At 55.2% G+C, this 15000-nt stretch overlaps 1 protein-coding gene across 2 annotated transcripts in view; it reads left to right on the top strand.

The window, feature by feature from the left end:
* Positions 1–15000, top strand: part of dock (SH2/SH3 adaptor protein dock) — a 113689-nt gene that overhangs the window by 77836 nt on the left and 20853 nt on the right. The window contains exon 1 of one of the 2 annotated variants that reach the window (XM_070136966.1): positions 995–1080. The exons of the other annotated variant lie outside the window; for it this stretch is intronic. The gene's annotated coding sequence lies outside the window, so the exon portion shown is untranslated. Of the gene's footprint in view, positions 1–994; positions 1081–15000 lie in introns of those variants that run through there. 2 annotated transcript variants of the gene reach the window in all.

The raw sequence follows: 15000 nt of genomic DNA on the forward strand, positions 1-15000 counted from the left end.
AGGGAGAGATCACGTGGGGTGGGGTGGGGGGGGGAAGAAAGCAAAAAAGCAGACCTAAGTGAGCAGAGGTACTTCATGAAGCGGGAAGGTCCTTCTCCGTTCCTTCCGCAGGGGCGCCGAGAGACAGACAGGCACACGCACGCGCAGATGGATAAGTACATTAATGAGACTTCCAGAGGCTGAGGTTTAATAGACGGTCAGAAACACGGGGCGAGAGAGAGCCGTCAGCTGACTGGGCAGAGTGGGTCGCGACCTCGTGCGGGATTTCCGACCAAAACAAATGGAGGTGAAGCGGGCGAAGGGGGGAGTGACGTCACCCGGTGAACAGGCGGCTGGTGGTGGTCGTCGCCGCCACAGGACTCCGGAGAGTGACGTGACTCGGCTGGACGTCTCTCCCGGAGGAGGGGACCTGCTCGAAGGAGGACTCGGAGGATTCTCTCTCGTAGGGGCCCGAAGGAGACTCACTAGAGGCAGGAAAAGGATGTATGTTAGACTCCAAGGACGTTCCTCGGAAGACTCGAAGGATACCCGCGAGGAGGACCGAGGATGGCCGTCCGAGAGAGACAAAGGAGTCCCACTGGAAGCCCCAGAAGAGTCCCCGAGCGAAGGACTCGGAGGAGGCTCGGCGTTCGAGGGACCCGCCGCAGCCCGTAGGATACGCGGAGGAGGGCGTTGCGTTGAATGGGGGGAGACCCAGCGTGCCCGGCTCGAGGTTAATCAATGGCGAATGAATGAAAGCGACTCGGCAAAGGGAGGAATAAGTGGCCGAGGGAGACAGACGGACGGACGGAAGGGACGGAGAGGATAGGGGGGAGCGATGGGAGGAAAGGGGGCGAGAGGCGGGAAAGTAGAAAGGGAAAGAGAGAAAGAGAAGAGAGGTAGAGAGAGAGAGAGAGGACAGGGACGAAGGGATGAGGGAGCGTAGTGAGATTGCGCCGAGGGAGGGAGGGAGGGAGGGAGGGAGGGAGTGCGAGGGAGAGAGAGGTACCCGGACTGGGAAGGTTCAGTGTTGGTTCGGGCCGTGTCCTGGTGTGAGGCCACTTCCTCCGTGTCGGCGCGCGCTCTCTCCGGCACCGCTGTGTACGCTGCCCTTCTCTTCGGGTTGTTGGCTTTCGCGGGAGCTCTGCCCCGCCGGGAGGGGCATGTGTGTGACCTCTAGGATGCGCTGGCGTCGCCCTCCGGGGAAGGAGCGGCGCGAGGGCGCGGAAGGACTCTGCAAGTACTGCGCCCCCGCCATGTGTCACTGGGAATTTCAGAGGGGGCGTGGCGAGGCTCTCTCCCTCTCCCGTTCCTCTCCCTCCGGCCTCGACGGCCTCGCCTCACGGACACTCCGGCCTCGGCCTCGCTCACGCCGGGACGCCTCTCCCGCGGCCGCCGGAGGACGAAGGACGTCCGACGGCGTCTCGCTTCCTCCTCCAGGCTCCGGAGGGGGCGTGGCGGAGAGGAGGCCTCCTTTGTTGTCAGATCCTCGCCAGTTGGAAACAAGAGGATCCCCCCCCCATTCCCCTGCCCTCCCCTCCCCTCCCCGGGTGCCAGAGGTGAGGCCGTCGAGCCCGAGTGTCGGAAGGCGAGCGACGGGAGGCGAGTGCCCGCGAGTGCCAGCGCCGAGGCCAGGCCAGGATGTGGGCATTATCCTGCTTCTTCCTTGCGGGCGCGGGAGACGCTCCAGGTCCCGGAGGGGAGGAGGTGGAGGACGGGGGGGGGGGGTAGATGTGGGGATGGGTGGGCGAGAGGGAGGGGAGAGGGGAGAGGAGACGAGAGGGTTGTTGTTGCCTGACAGGTGGCCAAGGGACGTGAAGGAATGGCGGCGTGCTCGAGGTGTGTCGCGGGCGTGTGTTGCTGTCGCGCCGCGGAGGCGCGGGCGAGGGACACGCGAGCGCCGAAAGGTTACAGCCGCCGACTGCTCGTCGTTGCAAAGAGACAGGCAAGGAAGCGCCCTCGAGGACTCGACGCCGCCCTTTGGGCGTGCGAGCGAGGCGTGAGTCCTCTCGTGGAGGGCGTCCGCTCACCTCTCCGACGCTCGCGAGGTGTTTGTTGCCTCGGCTCGGGCGGCGGGGCGGAGGGCGGCACAGGCGCCCTTTGTGCCGTAATTAAAAGGGAGTTCGTGTATCGAGGTTTGTTGTGGGTTCAAAAGCGGCTTGACAAAGTTGCACTCAACGCTTGGCGGCGCCTTCAGAGGTGAAGGGCAAGAGGAGGAGGGCGGGAGGGTGGGAGGGAGGGAAGGAGGCCGGTGTGCGGCCACTGAACCCCGGGTCGCGATGACCCAACGTGCATTTGACCTGAACTCTGAGACTGCGATGAACCAGTGTACATGTGCGACCGAGGGCGTGTATGCTTGCAAGTCTGTGCGTATCCAAGTAAGTCCGCGTGCGTATGCGTATGCGCGTCGCCCCTCCGTGCCCCACATGTGTTCCCGAGTGGCACCCACACGCCTCCCCAGCCAGCGCTGCGGCCCGCATCCTGGCCGCGTCGGGGCGTTGCTCGGGCGCAGGTCCTCCTCGTGGCCCCGAGCGAGTGGCCCAGTTCGCGAGGGCCGCGTCGGCGACGGCCAGGTAGTTTGGCCATTAAGGTAGAGCGGTTGGCCGTGCGGCGTATATCGCGGCGACGGCTGCCTCTGTTGCCACGCGGAGATCAATATATTGAGCTCCACACGCCTGCTTCCCCCCCCGCGCTCTCCCTCCCATCCTTCCTGTCCTCCTCCCTCCCCTGGGCCCTCCCTCTCCGTCTCTCTCTCTCTCTTCCTTCTCTTTCCCTTCTGTTTTCCCCTCTCTTTGTTCCTTCTCTCCCCTCGTTTTGTCTCTTTCCTATCCCACCTGTCCTACGCATTGGAGTTGGGGATTCACGCTGGGTACTTGCTTTCTCGGCTTTTCTCTATCTTTCTATCTATCTATCGGCCTATATGTCTACATGTCTTTGGCTATCTGCTCTCCCTCTCACCTCCATCCTTCTCCATCTCACTCTCTTTCTATATCCAATATCCTCTCGTGGTGTCTCCCTTCTCTGTTTCCTCTCTTCTCGTTCGCTGCTTCCCTCTCTCCAGCGTTTCCCCTTTGTTCTTTATCTGGCTGCATCAGTCACGGTACGAAAGAGAAGGAAAGAGAGTGGGGAGAAAGAGAGAAGGGAAGAAACAGGAAAGGACAGAGAATCGGAAATGCCGCGGCCGCCCCCAAACAATTTTCGAAAACATTTGCTATTGGGCCGTGCAACGCCACGTCCAGCCGTGCAAGTGCAGCGCGAGGGGGAGGGAGAGGCAGAGGGGGAGGCAGAGGGAGAGGGAGAGGGAGAGGAAGAGGGAGAAGGAGAGGCAAAGGGAGACGGAGAGGAAGAGGGAGAGGGAGAGGGAGGAGAGGCAGAGGGAGATGGAGAGGGAGAAGGAGAAGGAGAGGGAGAAGGAGAGGGAGAGAGCCAGCTGATGTTTTACTCCTCTATCACTTTTCTCGTCTCTCTTTTATCTGTTTTCTCTTCTCTCTCCTTTCTCTCTTTTATTGTTCTCTCTTTTCTTGACTTTGACTCAGTCTCTATCTATTTATCTATCTATCTATCTGTCTGTCTCTTTCTTTTTTTCTCTCTCGCTCTCTCCCTATCTCCCTCCCTCCTCTCTACCTCCTTTTTTTAAGGTAGTGGGAGAATGTAACAAATTTAACATCCTTGAACTATGGAAATCCTCATAGACTCCCCCCCCCCCTGCCCCTCCCCCCTTCCCGTACCCTCTTCCTCCTTTGGGATAGGGTAAGGATCAGGGGGAGGGGGAGGGGGAGGGGAAGGGGAAGGGGGGTAAATATCCTGATGTAGTGCTTGAAGAATCTTCAAAGGGGGGGTAGGGGGGTAGGGGGAGGAGAGGGGAGGATGTCCCGGAAATTCTCGAAGATTTTTTTTTTTTTTTTTTGCGAGAGGCGAATTTTTTGTTTTTTTTTTCTTTTTTGTTTTTGTTTTTTTGTTTCTTTTGTTTGTCCTCCTTCGGTTAATTTGTGCGTCGTGAGGGACATTTTGTTGTCATCTCCTTGCTTCTTTTTATCTTCTGAATGAGGGGACGATTCATGGCGAAATCTTTTTGTTTTTGTTTCTTCTTTTGCTCATGTCTGTTGAGTCGTTTTGCTTGTTTTTTTTTGTTGTTGTTGTTTCTCTCCTGCAGTTTTGTTGTTGTTGTTGTTTCTCTCCTGCAGTTTTTTTGTTGTTGTTGTTTCTCTCCTGCAGTTTTTTTGTTGTTGTTGTTTCTCTCCTGCAGTTTTTTTGTTGTTGTTGTTTCTCTCCTGCAGTTTTTTTGTTGTTGTTGTTTCTCTCCTGCAGTTTTTTTGTTGTTGTTGTTTCTCTCCTGCAGTTTTTTTGTTGTTGTTGTTTCTCTCCTGCATTTGTTTGTTTACATTTAACAGTGGGGTTAAGATAGGATTATATTATAGACGAGGAATTTGTTTATTTATCTATAAACGATGCTGATTCTTGTGGTGTTGCGTAATCTTAACAAGAAGGGATGGTGTTGGTAAGTTTATCAGTTATATATTTATATTATTTTATATATATATACTTTTTTTCTTTGTTATTGTTGTGAGTTGATCAGTTTTATATTTATATTATTTTATATATATTTTTTTTCTTTGCTATTTTTGTGGCGAATATGAGTTTGTTTGTTTCATTTACGTCGTGGTGGTTAAGGGGTGGGGAGGGAGAGGGGAGGGGGTGGGGAGGGGGTGGGGAGAGGGGGAGGGGGAGGGGGTGGGGAGAGGGGGAGGGAGGGGAGGGGAGGGGAGGGGGTGGGGAGGGAGAGGGGAGGGGGGGGGGAGGGGGTGATCCCTCGCGGCGCCACTTGTTACGCGGGTCGCCGTCCCGGCCCCAGGTAGGCCTCCTCCGCCGCTTATTGGGAGGACACTTGAGGAATGGCTGATCGCTCTCCTTGCACGTCTCTTTCGCTCTCTTTCTCTCTCTCTTTCTCTTTCTCTTTCTCTTTCTCTTTCTCTTTCTCTTTCTCTTTCTCTTCTTTCTTTCTCTCTTCTCTTCCTCTTCCTCTTCCTCTTTCTCTTTCTCTTCTCTTTCTCTTTCTCTTTCTCTTTCTCTCTCTCTTTCTTTCACTCTCTCTCTCTCTTTCTTTCACTCTCTCTCTCTCTTTCTCTTTCTCACTCTCTCTCTCTCTCTCTCTCTCTCTCTCTCTCTCTCTCTCTCTCTCTCTCTCTGTGTGTGTGTGTGTGTGTGTGTGTATGTGTATGTGTGTGTGTGTCCTTTTTTCTCTCTCCTGTCTTCTCTCCTCTCTCTTCGGTCTTCTTTCCCACTTCGGCCGAGAAATTCAAGGTCAATGTTGCCGGTTAGCGTCTTTTCTCTGTAACACCTCCCCTCCCCCACACTCCTCTCCCTCTCTCCTCTTTCCTTTCTCTTTTCTTTTCTTTGTTCGCTTCTTTCTTCTCTCTGTCCCTCCTTTTTCCTCTTACTCTCTCTTCTTCCTTTCCCTCTCTCCTCGTTTTATCTCCTCTCCCTCCCCCTCTCTCCTCTCTCCTTTTCCTCTTCCTCTTCCTCTTCCTCTTTCCTCCCCCCTCTCTCCTCTTCCTCTTTCCCTCCCCCTCTTTCCTCCTCCTCTTTACTCCTCCTCTCTCCTCCCCCTCTCTCCTCCTCTTTCCCCCTCCTCTTTCCTCCCCCTCTCTCCTCTCCTCTCACTCTCGCCCCTCCACCAGCTATCATCTCATTCATCTCCCCCTCTTACTCGGCCCCCCCCCCCTCCCCTCCTCCCCTTCCCTCTCTCTCTCTCTCCCTTTACTTTTAAGTAAGAGGTGCCTTGCCCCCCCCCCACCCACCCCCTGGACGTGGCACTGCCTTGGCACTCGATGCTCCAACAGCTGAGGAACGAACACCTGTTTTGACGTTGGAGATGGGGCCGAGTGCAGAGTTTTGCTTGTTTGTTTTTGTTTTGTTCTGTTTTCTATATTTTTGTTTTTGTTTGGAAGGGTTTTGTTGTTGTTTTTGTTTTTTCTGTTCCTGTCGATTTATATTTTTGTTCGAATTATCTCGTTCACTTGTTCCTTCCTTCATTCATTCATTCATATGTGCATTCTTTCCTTCCTTCTGTCTGCTTTCCCACAATCCATCCTCCCTCCCTTTCTTTCCTCCCGTATCCCTTCCCTCTCTCCCTTTTTTCTCCATTCCCCTTTCAGTATACCCATACTCCTGTCTACCTATTCCCCCCCGCCACCCCTCGCCTCTTCTCCCCTTCTCTCCCTCACTTCCTCCCATCCCCTCCTCTTCTTCCATCCTCTCTTTACCTTCTCCCTCTCTCTCTCTCCTCCATCTCCCCTTCTCTCCCTCTCTCCCTCTCTTCCTTCTCACCTCTCTCTCTCTCTCTCTCACCTTCTCTCCCTGTCTTCCTCCTCGCCTCCCTCTCGTCTCTCCCTTCTCACCTCCCTCTCTCTCTCTCCTCTCTCCCTCTCCGTTGATACGCTGAACACCCGCTCTTAGGAAAAGTTAATTTCCGTCGGGTTGCTTATGGCCATAAACCGAGTGATTTTACCCCTCCCCCCCTCCTCCTCCTCCTCCTGGCCCTCTTCTCCTCCTCCTCCTCCTCCTTCTCCTCCTCCTCCTCCTGGCCCTCTTCTCCTCCTTCTCCCTCCTCCTCTTCCCCTCCCCTCCTCCTCCTCCTCCTCCTCCTCCTCCTCCTCCTCCTCCTCCTCCTGGCCCCCTCCTCCTCCTCCTGGCCCCCTCCCCCTCCTCTTCCCCTCCTCCTCCTCCTCCTCCTCCTCCTCCTCCTCCTCCTCCTCCTCCCCTTCCTCCTCCTCCCCTTCCTCCTCCTCCTCCCGTTCCTCCTCCTCCTCCTCCTCCTCCTCCTCCTCCTCCCTGGCACCGCGACGGCACTGAAATGGCACCGCTGGGAGTGGCGGGGCCAAGGGTCGGTTATCCCTGATCCCAGATGCTGTGTCGGTGTCAGGGAGAATTAGGTAGATGAGGATTCTGATGAGGGCGTAGGAAGGACGTGGTGTTTTCTTCCCCGAAAAAAAATGAGGGGAAGAAGGAGAGAAGGAAGAGGGAGGGAGGGAGAGAGGGAGAGAGGGAGAGAGGGAGAGAGGAGAGAAGAGAGGAGAGAGAGAGAGAGAGAGAGAGAGAGAGAGAGAGAGAGAGAGAGAGAGAGAGAGAGAGAGAGAGAGAGAGAGAGAGAGAGAAGAGAGAGAAGAGAGAGAGAGAGAGAGAGAGAGAGAGAGAGAGAGAGAGAGAGAGAGAGAGAGAGAGAGAGAGAGAGAGAGAGAGAGAGAGAGAGAGAGGGGAGGGAAGGATAAAGAGGAATGGGAGAGGAGTGAGGGAAGGGAGAGAGAGATGAAGGGAGGAAGGGAAGTAAAGAAAAGGAGTGAGGGAAGGAGGAAGGAAAAGAAAATTAAGAGAGAATGAAGGGAAAAGGAGCCAGTAATTAAGAAGGGAGAAAGTGAAAGAGAAAAGAAGGAAAGGAAGAAAGTAGATCAAAGAAAAGGCTGGAAGAATACGCAAGAGAAAAAAAGCCAAGAGAAGAGGAAGAGAACGGGGAAAAACAAGAGAGGAGAGAAAAAGAGAATAAGAAGAAGAGGAAAAGGACAGGAAAAAAGCCAATAGAGGAGAGAAAAAGAGGAAAAGAACAGGAAAAAAGCCAAGCAAAAAAAAAGTGGTTGTAAGGAATTTTACGCTCGCTAACGTCCCGCAATCAGGTTAATGAGAGGCGGTAATGAGGGGGTCATTAACGCCGAGGTGTGATTATCCCATGAAATGAATTATGGCTTTTATTTCTTGTAACTAAAGGGAGTTTTTTTTTTTTTTTTTTGGGGGGGGGGTGGCTGTCGATTGGTCAGTTGGGGAGGAGGTTTTTCCTTTTATGTTTATCATGCCCTGTCGATGGCCTCTCTCTTTTCTTGCATGTCTTGTCTCGTCTTTTCTCTTTTCTTCTCTTCTTTTCTCTCTCTCTCTCTCTCTTTCTCTCTCTCTCTCTCTCTCTCTCTCTCTCTCTCTCTCTCTCTCTCTCTCTCTCTCTCTCTCTCTCTCTCTCTCTCTCTCTATCCCTATCCCTCTCTCTCTCTCTCTTTTTCTTTCTCCACACACACACACACACATATGTATATGTTTATGTGTGTGTGTAGTATGTGTGTGTGTGTGTGTTTATGTATGTATGTATGCATATATACAGTCTCCCTCTCCTTTTCTTTTTTCTTCTCTTCCATCCGTCTCTTCCCTCCCTCCTACTCCTTCCTCTCCCCCTCCCCGCCCCCATCCCGCCCCCATCCCGCCCCCACCCGTACCTCCACGTGTTATTCTTCCCGAATGAGGCAATGTTATCTTCGCAAGGGGGAGGAGGGGGGCGGGGGGGGGAGATCACATGCAGGTTTCGGGCGCCGGGAAGGGTGTGGGCGGCGGGCGGGCGGGCGGGCGGAGGTGTTTGGACGTGCGAAAGATGGGCGTGGAGAGTGTGTGGGGGGAGGGGTGATGAGGGTGGAGGGAGGGGTGGGGGCGGGGGTGATGGTAGGGTGGGGAAAGAGGGTGGTGGGGGTGGCGATGGCTTAGGGGTGGGGGAGGGGTGAGGGTGAGGGATGGATGGATGGATGGATGGATGGAGTGAGGGAGGAAGGGGGAGATGGGGGTGGGGGTGGGGGAGTGAGTGAGGAAAGGGATGATGGGGGTGGGAGTGAGTGAGGAAAGGGATGATGGTGGGGAGGGGAGGGAGTTTACATGGGGGGTGGGGGAGGGGGTAGTGGAAGTTGGAAGACGAGATTTGATTCGAGGGTCGGGGGAGACGAGGCGGCTGTGTGGATGCGGGGCTTGGCTTCTGGCCTCTTGATGAAAGCGGGGGGAGGGGGTGGGAGAGGGAGGGAGGGAGGGGAGGTGGGGAGAGGGAGGGAGGGGGTGGGGAGAGGGAGGGAGAGGGGTGGGGTAGGGAGGGAGAGGTGGGGAGAGGGAGGGAGGGGATGGGGAGAGGGAGGAGAGGGAGGAGAGAGAGGGAGAGGGGGGGAGGGAGAGGGAGGGGGAGGTGGGGAGAGGGAGGGAGGGAGAGGGTGGGGTAGGGAGGGAGAGGGGGAGGGAAGAGGAAAGAGAGATGCTGTTTATGTTCGGGTCTTCTTTCTCTCTCTCTCTTTCTTTCTCTCTCTCGTTCTCTCTCTCTCTCTCTCTCTCTCTCTCTCTCTCTCTCTCTCTCTCTCTCTCTCTCTCTCTCTCTCTCTCTCTTTCTCCTCTCTCTCTTTGCTTGCTCTTTCTTTCTGTTCTTTCTCTTCCTCCTTCTTCTCTCTCTTATCTCATCTATCTCCTGTCTTTGCTCTCTTCTCTTTCTCTCAGCCTCTCTCTCTGCACTCTCCCTATCCCCTCTCCTTACCCTTGTCTTTTCCTCCCTTCTTCCTTCCCTCCCTCCCTCTTCTCCACCATCCCCCCCCTCCCTCTCGTCCATTTCGCCCTCTCCCTCTTCTCCACCATCCCCCCTCCCTCTCTCTCCATTTCGCCCCTCTCCCTCTTCTCCACCATCCCCCTCCCTCTCTCCATTTCCGCCCCTCTCCCTCTTCTCCACCATCCCCCTCCCTCTCTCCATTTCGCCCCTCTCCCTCTTCTCCACCATCCCCCTCCCTCTCTCCATTTCGCCCCTCTCCCTCTTCTCCACCATCCCCCTCTCCCTCTCTCCATTTCGCCCTCTCCTCTTCTCCACCATCCCCCTCCCTCTCTCCATTTCGCCCCTCTCCCTCTTCTCCACCATCCCCCTCCCTCTCTCCATTTCGCCCCTCCCTCTTCTCCACCATCCCCCCTCTCTCTTCTCCACCATCCCCCTCTCTCTCTTCTCCACCTTCCCCCCCTCTCTCTTCTCCACCATCCCCCCTCTCCCTCTCGTCCATCCCACCTCCCTCTCTCCATTTCGCCACCCCCCCACTCCCCCACCCCTTCCTTATCGGCAGGGGCCCGGCTGCCCGCCCGTGACAAGGGAGCCTCTCACTCGCCCATTACGCAATCTATTTCCTTCCCCGGGCTCATCCATTCCCCCTTTTATCATTCCTATCGCCCTCTCCCGTTTATTCTTCTCCTTGGACCCGAGTCGTTGCGGGGGATTACGCCGAATTGCCCGGCGGTTTGGCCTCCGGTAATGAGAGGCCGAAGGAGAGCTCTGTGTAAATCCCTTCCTGCTTCCTTTTCTTTCGTTGGCGATTTTGTGGGGGGGGGAAATGGGGCATTTTTTTTCTAATATTATCGTCTGCCGTAAGGGGGGGATTCGCACGTGGTAATGATACGCGGCCGTTGGGGCGGGATTGACGGCGAGGATTTAGGGGCTATGGGGGGGAGGAGGGGTGCGGGGGAGGGGGGAGTGCTGTGGAAGGTTTATTGCAGGCCGAGATTTGTTGCAGGGCTCGCTCGCTGCAATTTTGGGCTCAGAGCTTAGTGGCCGTTTCGGTGAGGAACGGGCGAGGCTGTCGCTCGGAAGGGCGCTGCAGTTTCGCTCACGGCGAGAGTGGAGCGAACTGGCTTCGGCGTCGGCGGGGCACCTCCTCCGCCTCTCCAGGAAGGGCGCAGCGGAGGCGCAGGGGCGGCGGGGCACCTCCTCCGCCTCTCCAGGAAGGGGCAGCGGAGGCGCAGGGGCGGCGGGGGGCGCAGGGGCGGCGGGGGGGCGCGGGGGCCCAGCAGGTGTTGCGGCTGGTGGAGCGGTTGTCTGGCAGTAGTTATGCGGTGTTTGTTTACACGATGACGTGGCCTCCGTGCCCCGCTGTCTGTACACCAGGCACTAATGTGGCACTCCTCCATCTGCCGGGCCATTCACGGGCCAGATGCCACGCTCCTTGGCACTTGCATGTGGAGTGCCAGTACATTGTCACTCTCGGTGGCGCTGCGTTTGTCGCGTTTATGAGGGCGAGGCTTTGATCCCCGGCCGGTCTTCAGGCGGGGCTGCAATTGCGCCAAGACGGGAAATATACGTACCTGTGGGTGCTTGCGCGGGTGCTTGCGTTGGGTTGTGTGTGGGTTTGTGTCTGCTTGCTTGCCTGTGCGTGTGTGTGTGTGTGCGCGTAGGTGTCCGTCTGTGTATTTGATGCTCCTTTTTTTTATAAAAGGAAAGCTGAATGCGGAAAGAAAGAAAGCATGCCAGTCAGACGGACATGAAGATGGACAGACAACAAGTAGACAGACAGACAGACAGACAGACAGACAGACAGCCGAGGAGACGAGTGACGAGTAGCCAAGACGAGTCCAGCGAGGGGCTCTTGAGGCGAGCGTCGGCGTGCGTGCGTGCGTGCGTGTGTGCCATGCAGGGCCGTGTGGCGGGTGTCGGCCGCTCCTAAGGTCGCCATCAATATTTCAGTAGCAGGGTTGTTGCAGCAGGATCTCTCCGGCCTTGCAACCCGCTCTTGTCGAGCTTGTCCACCACCCTCCCTGACCTACCTCCCTGCTCCTACCCCTGCTCCTACCCTACCTCTGCCCCTCCTCCTGCCCCTGCTCCTGCCCTTACCCATTCCCATGCCCCTGCCCCTGCCCCAGTCCCTCACCCTGCCCCTGTCCCTGCTCTTGTCCCCATACGTGTCCTACGGCCCGATGCCTCCTTCGGGGTCAAAGGTCGAGCCGGGTTGGCCTAGTGCGTGCGGGGAGAGCCAAGTTTGGTCGGGGGTTCGTTCGGCGGCGCGGTGGCGGTGTGGCGCCGCTTCCCAAATTAGTGGTCGAGTTGGTTCGTGCGTGCGTACGTGTGTGTGTGGATGCGGTTGTGTGTATATATGCACGTGCGTGTGTGTGTGTGTGTGTGTGTAGGTGGGTCTCCCTTCCCTCTCTCCGTTGCGTAAACCAAGAGGTACCTCATGTATACACGCCCCTTTACAGCGTGCCTTTAGCTTCATTATACTTAGGCCTCAGGTGTGCGCGTGGGGGGAGGGGCGGGAGGGCGGGAAGGGAAGAGAGGAGATAGGAGGAGAAGAGTAGAGAAGAGAAAAGGGGGAGAAAAGGACGAGGAAGGGGAATATGGAATGGAAGAAGGATAGAGGGAATAAATGGAAAGGAAAGGGAATATAATGGACTAAGTGGGAGGGGGAATGATGTGAAGACGGAGACAGAGCGTTATGGAGAGAGAGAGAGAGAGACAGAGACAGAGACAGACAGACAGACAGACAGACAGACAGACAGACAGACAGACAGACAGACAGACAGACAGACAGACAGACAGACAGACAGGCAGGCAGGCAGACAGACAGACAGAGAGAGAGAACTAACTAACGAACGAACGAACGAACGAGCGAGAAAATAACAAAGAGAGAGAGAGAGAGAGAGAGAGAGAGAGAGAGAGAGAGAGAGAGAGAGAGAGAGAGAGAGAGAGAGAGAGAGAGAGAGAGAGAGAGAAGCGGCGAAGGAGCGACGGAGCGCGAGAACGGGAGCCGCTCATCGCCCCACCGAGGGCTCGCCGCCGTTCACATGCCGCGGCGGTTACTCATTGATAATGCATTGGCGGGTTTTAAACAGTCCGATCAGGGTGCCTGTGCGTCGGAGGAGCAGCCCCCTCGAGGACACCCCGCACCCTGCTCCCTGCTCCCTGCTCCCGTCTACGCCCTTCTCCCTTCGGGCTTCTTATTGCTCTCTTCTCAATGCACCCTACACCCTTCTATCGTTTCATCTACGCCTTACTCGCTTCTATCTTCTTACTTCTCTGTTCTTTTTGCATTTTCATCCATTCACGCTTCTCCCTGCGCCCTCCTCCCTTCTCCCTGCACCCTTCTCCCTTCTCATCTACGCCCTACTCCCTTCGGTCTTATTACTTGTCTCTTCTCCCTACACCTTCCTCCATTCACGCTTCTCCCTGCACCCTTCTCCCTTCTCCCTGCACCCCTCCTCCCTGCACCCTTCTCCCCTCTCCCTGCACCCTCCTCCCTTCTCTCTTCTCCCTGCACCTTCATCCCTTCTCCCTTCTCATCTACGCCCTTATTTCGATCTTGGGGACACTCTGATCTGAATGGTTTGATGGCGAGGGCGGCAGTGTGTCGCGAATCCTCCCCCCGGGTCGGGAACCGGCGATCGGGCGGGCTTTGTGAGTGGCCCGTGTGAGGGAATGAGAGGGTATTGATTCCAAGGTTGTTGTCACCCTCACAAAATACCTGGTAAGCTCTCTTCCCCCTCCTCCTGCTCCCCTTCCTTCCCTCTCCTCCTGCTCCCCCTCCTCCTCCTCCTCCCCTTCCTCCTGCTCCCCTTCCTCCTCCTTCCCCCTCCTCCTGCTCCTCTTCCTCCTTCTCCTCCTCCTGCTCCCTTCCTCCTCCCCTTCCTCCCCCTCCTCCTCCCCCTCCCGCTACTCGCTTCTCGTTTCTTCTTCTCCTCACCCCGTCGCCCTCCCTCCTCTTCCTCACCCTCACTCTTCCTCCTCTTCCTCCTCTCTCTTCCAAAACTTTTCTAGTCTCTCTCTAGTCTCTTCTCTCAACCTTCTTCCCTCCCTCTCTCTCATCTTCCCTCTATCCCCTCCTCACCTTCCCTCCCCCCCCCCCTCTCTCTGTCTCTCCTAACGCTTTGGCTTTCAAAGTCAAGGTTATTCTACTGATATATTCCGTCGCCCTGTTCTCTCCTCCAAAAGAAAAATATTGTCTGTACTGCTTGTCTGCATCGTCTACTCCCTCTCTCATCTCTCTCTCTCTCTCTCTCTCTCTCTCTCTCTCTCTCTCTCTCTCTCTCTCTCTCTCTCTCTCTCTCTCTCCCCTCTCCCTCCCTCCCCTTCCTCCCCTTATCTCCCCCTTTCCCTCTCTCTTCCTCTTCCTCTATCCCCCTCCCCCCCCTTCCCTCTTCTTCCCTCCCTTTCTGTAAATCTGGAAGCCACTCGGGCATTCACAAGCGTCTGGAGGCACGCGGGACAGCCAAACTTGGGGTTTCCAGGCATTTTTTTTTTTTCCTTTTCTTCTGCTGCTGCTTCCAGGAAACTACTTTTTTTTCTCTCTCTTTCGTATTTAAGTACTGGTTATGTTGTTATTATTACGATGATGTTGGTTTTTTGATGATGTTATTGTTATTATTTTCGTTTTTGTTATTATTATTATTATTGAGAGAGAGAGAGAGAGAGAGAGAGAGAGAGAGAGAGAGAGAGAGAGAGAGAGAGAGAGAGAGAGAGAGAGAGAGAAAGAGGGAGAGAGAGAGAGAGAGAGAGAAAAGAAAGAGAGAGGGAGAGAGAAAGAGAGACAAAGGCAGAGACAGAGACAGAGAAAGAAAGAGAGAGAAGAGACAGAGAGAGAGAGCGTAGGGTCACGCGTAACAATAGATAATTATCCTGCCAGCGTATTAATGCGTGTGACGTCATGATCGCGAGATGGGGTGGGGGTGGGGGGGTGGAGGTATGGAGGCAGGGGGGAGGGAGAGGGGTGAGGGTACCACGGGCTGGTCGCTTTGTGTATCTAATACCAAGTGGCTTAATGGATCCGTTAATTAGATTTCACGTTAGTAATGTCCTCTTTGTGATCGACCATTAATTGTTTATTTTTTCATTATTATTTTTTACCGTTTTGTGTGTTTTTTTTTTTTTTTTTCATTCGCATCCTGACCTTCAGAATTGCGTCGCGTGGTCTTGTTGTCTCGGGTGAGGGAGGGGGAAGGGGGAAGGGGACGAGGGAAGTGGGAAGGGGAAGGGGAAGGGGGGGTAGGGGAAGGGGACGGGGGGGTAGGGAGGGGGGGCTTGCTCATGCTTTGGCTCCTCGGTCTTCCTACTGCGGGGCCTTGCTTCTCTTCCTTCTCCTTCACCCATTCTCTCCTCCTCCTGTCTTCGCTTCCCTTTTTTTTCTTCCGTCTTCTCTTCTTTCTCCTTCCTTCTTCTCTTCTTTCTTTCTTATTCCTTCTTTTCTTTCTTTTTTTTCTTCTCCTTCCTTCTTCTCTTCCTTCTCCTTCCTTCTTCTCTTCCTTCTCCTTCCTTCTTCTCTGCCTTCTCTTTCATTCTTTTCTTCCTTTTTTTCTTCTTCTTTCGTCTTCTCTTCCTTCTTCCCTCTTCTCTTGTTCTTCCATCTTCTCTTCCTTCTTCGCCCTTCACATCTTCCCTCGTGATTACCATTCTCATTTTCCTCGCCCGGCTCTCCTTCTCCCTCCTGATGTATTACTGCCCTG

The sequence above is a fragment of the Penaeus vannamei genome, chromosome 22 (genome assembly GCF_042767895.1).
Source record: "Penaeus vannamei isolate JL-2024 chromosome 22, ASM4276789v1, whole genome shotgun sequence".
NCBI lineage: Eukaryota > Metazoa > Arthropoda > Malacostraca > Decapoda > Penaeidae > Penaeus > Penaeus vannamei.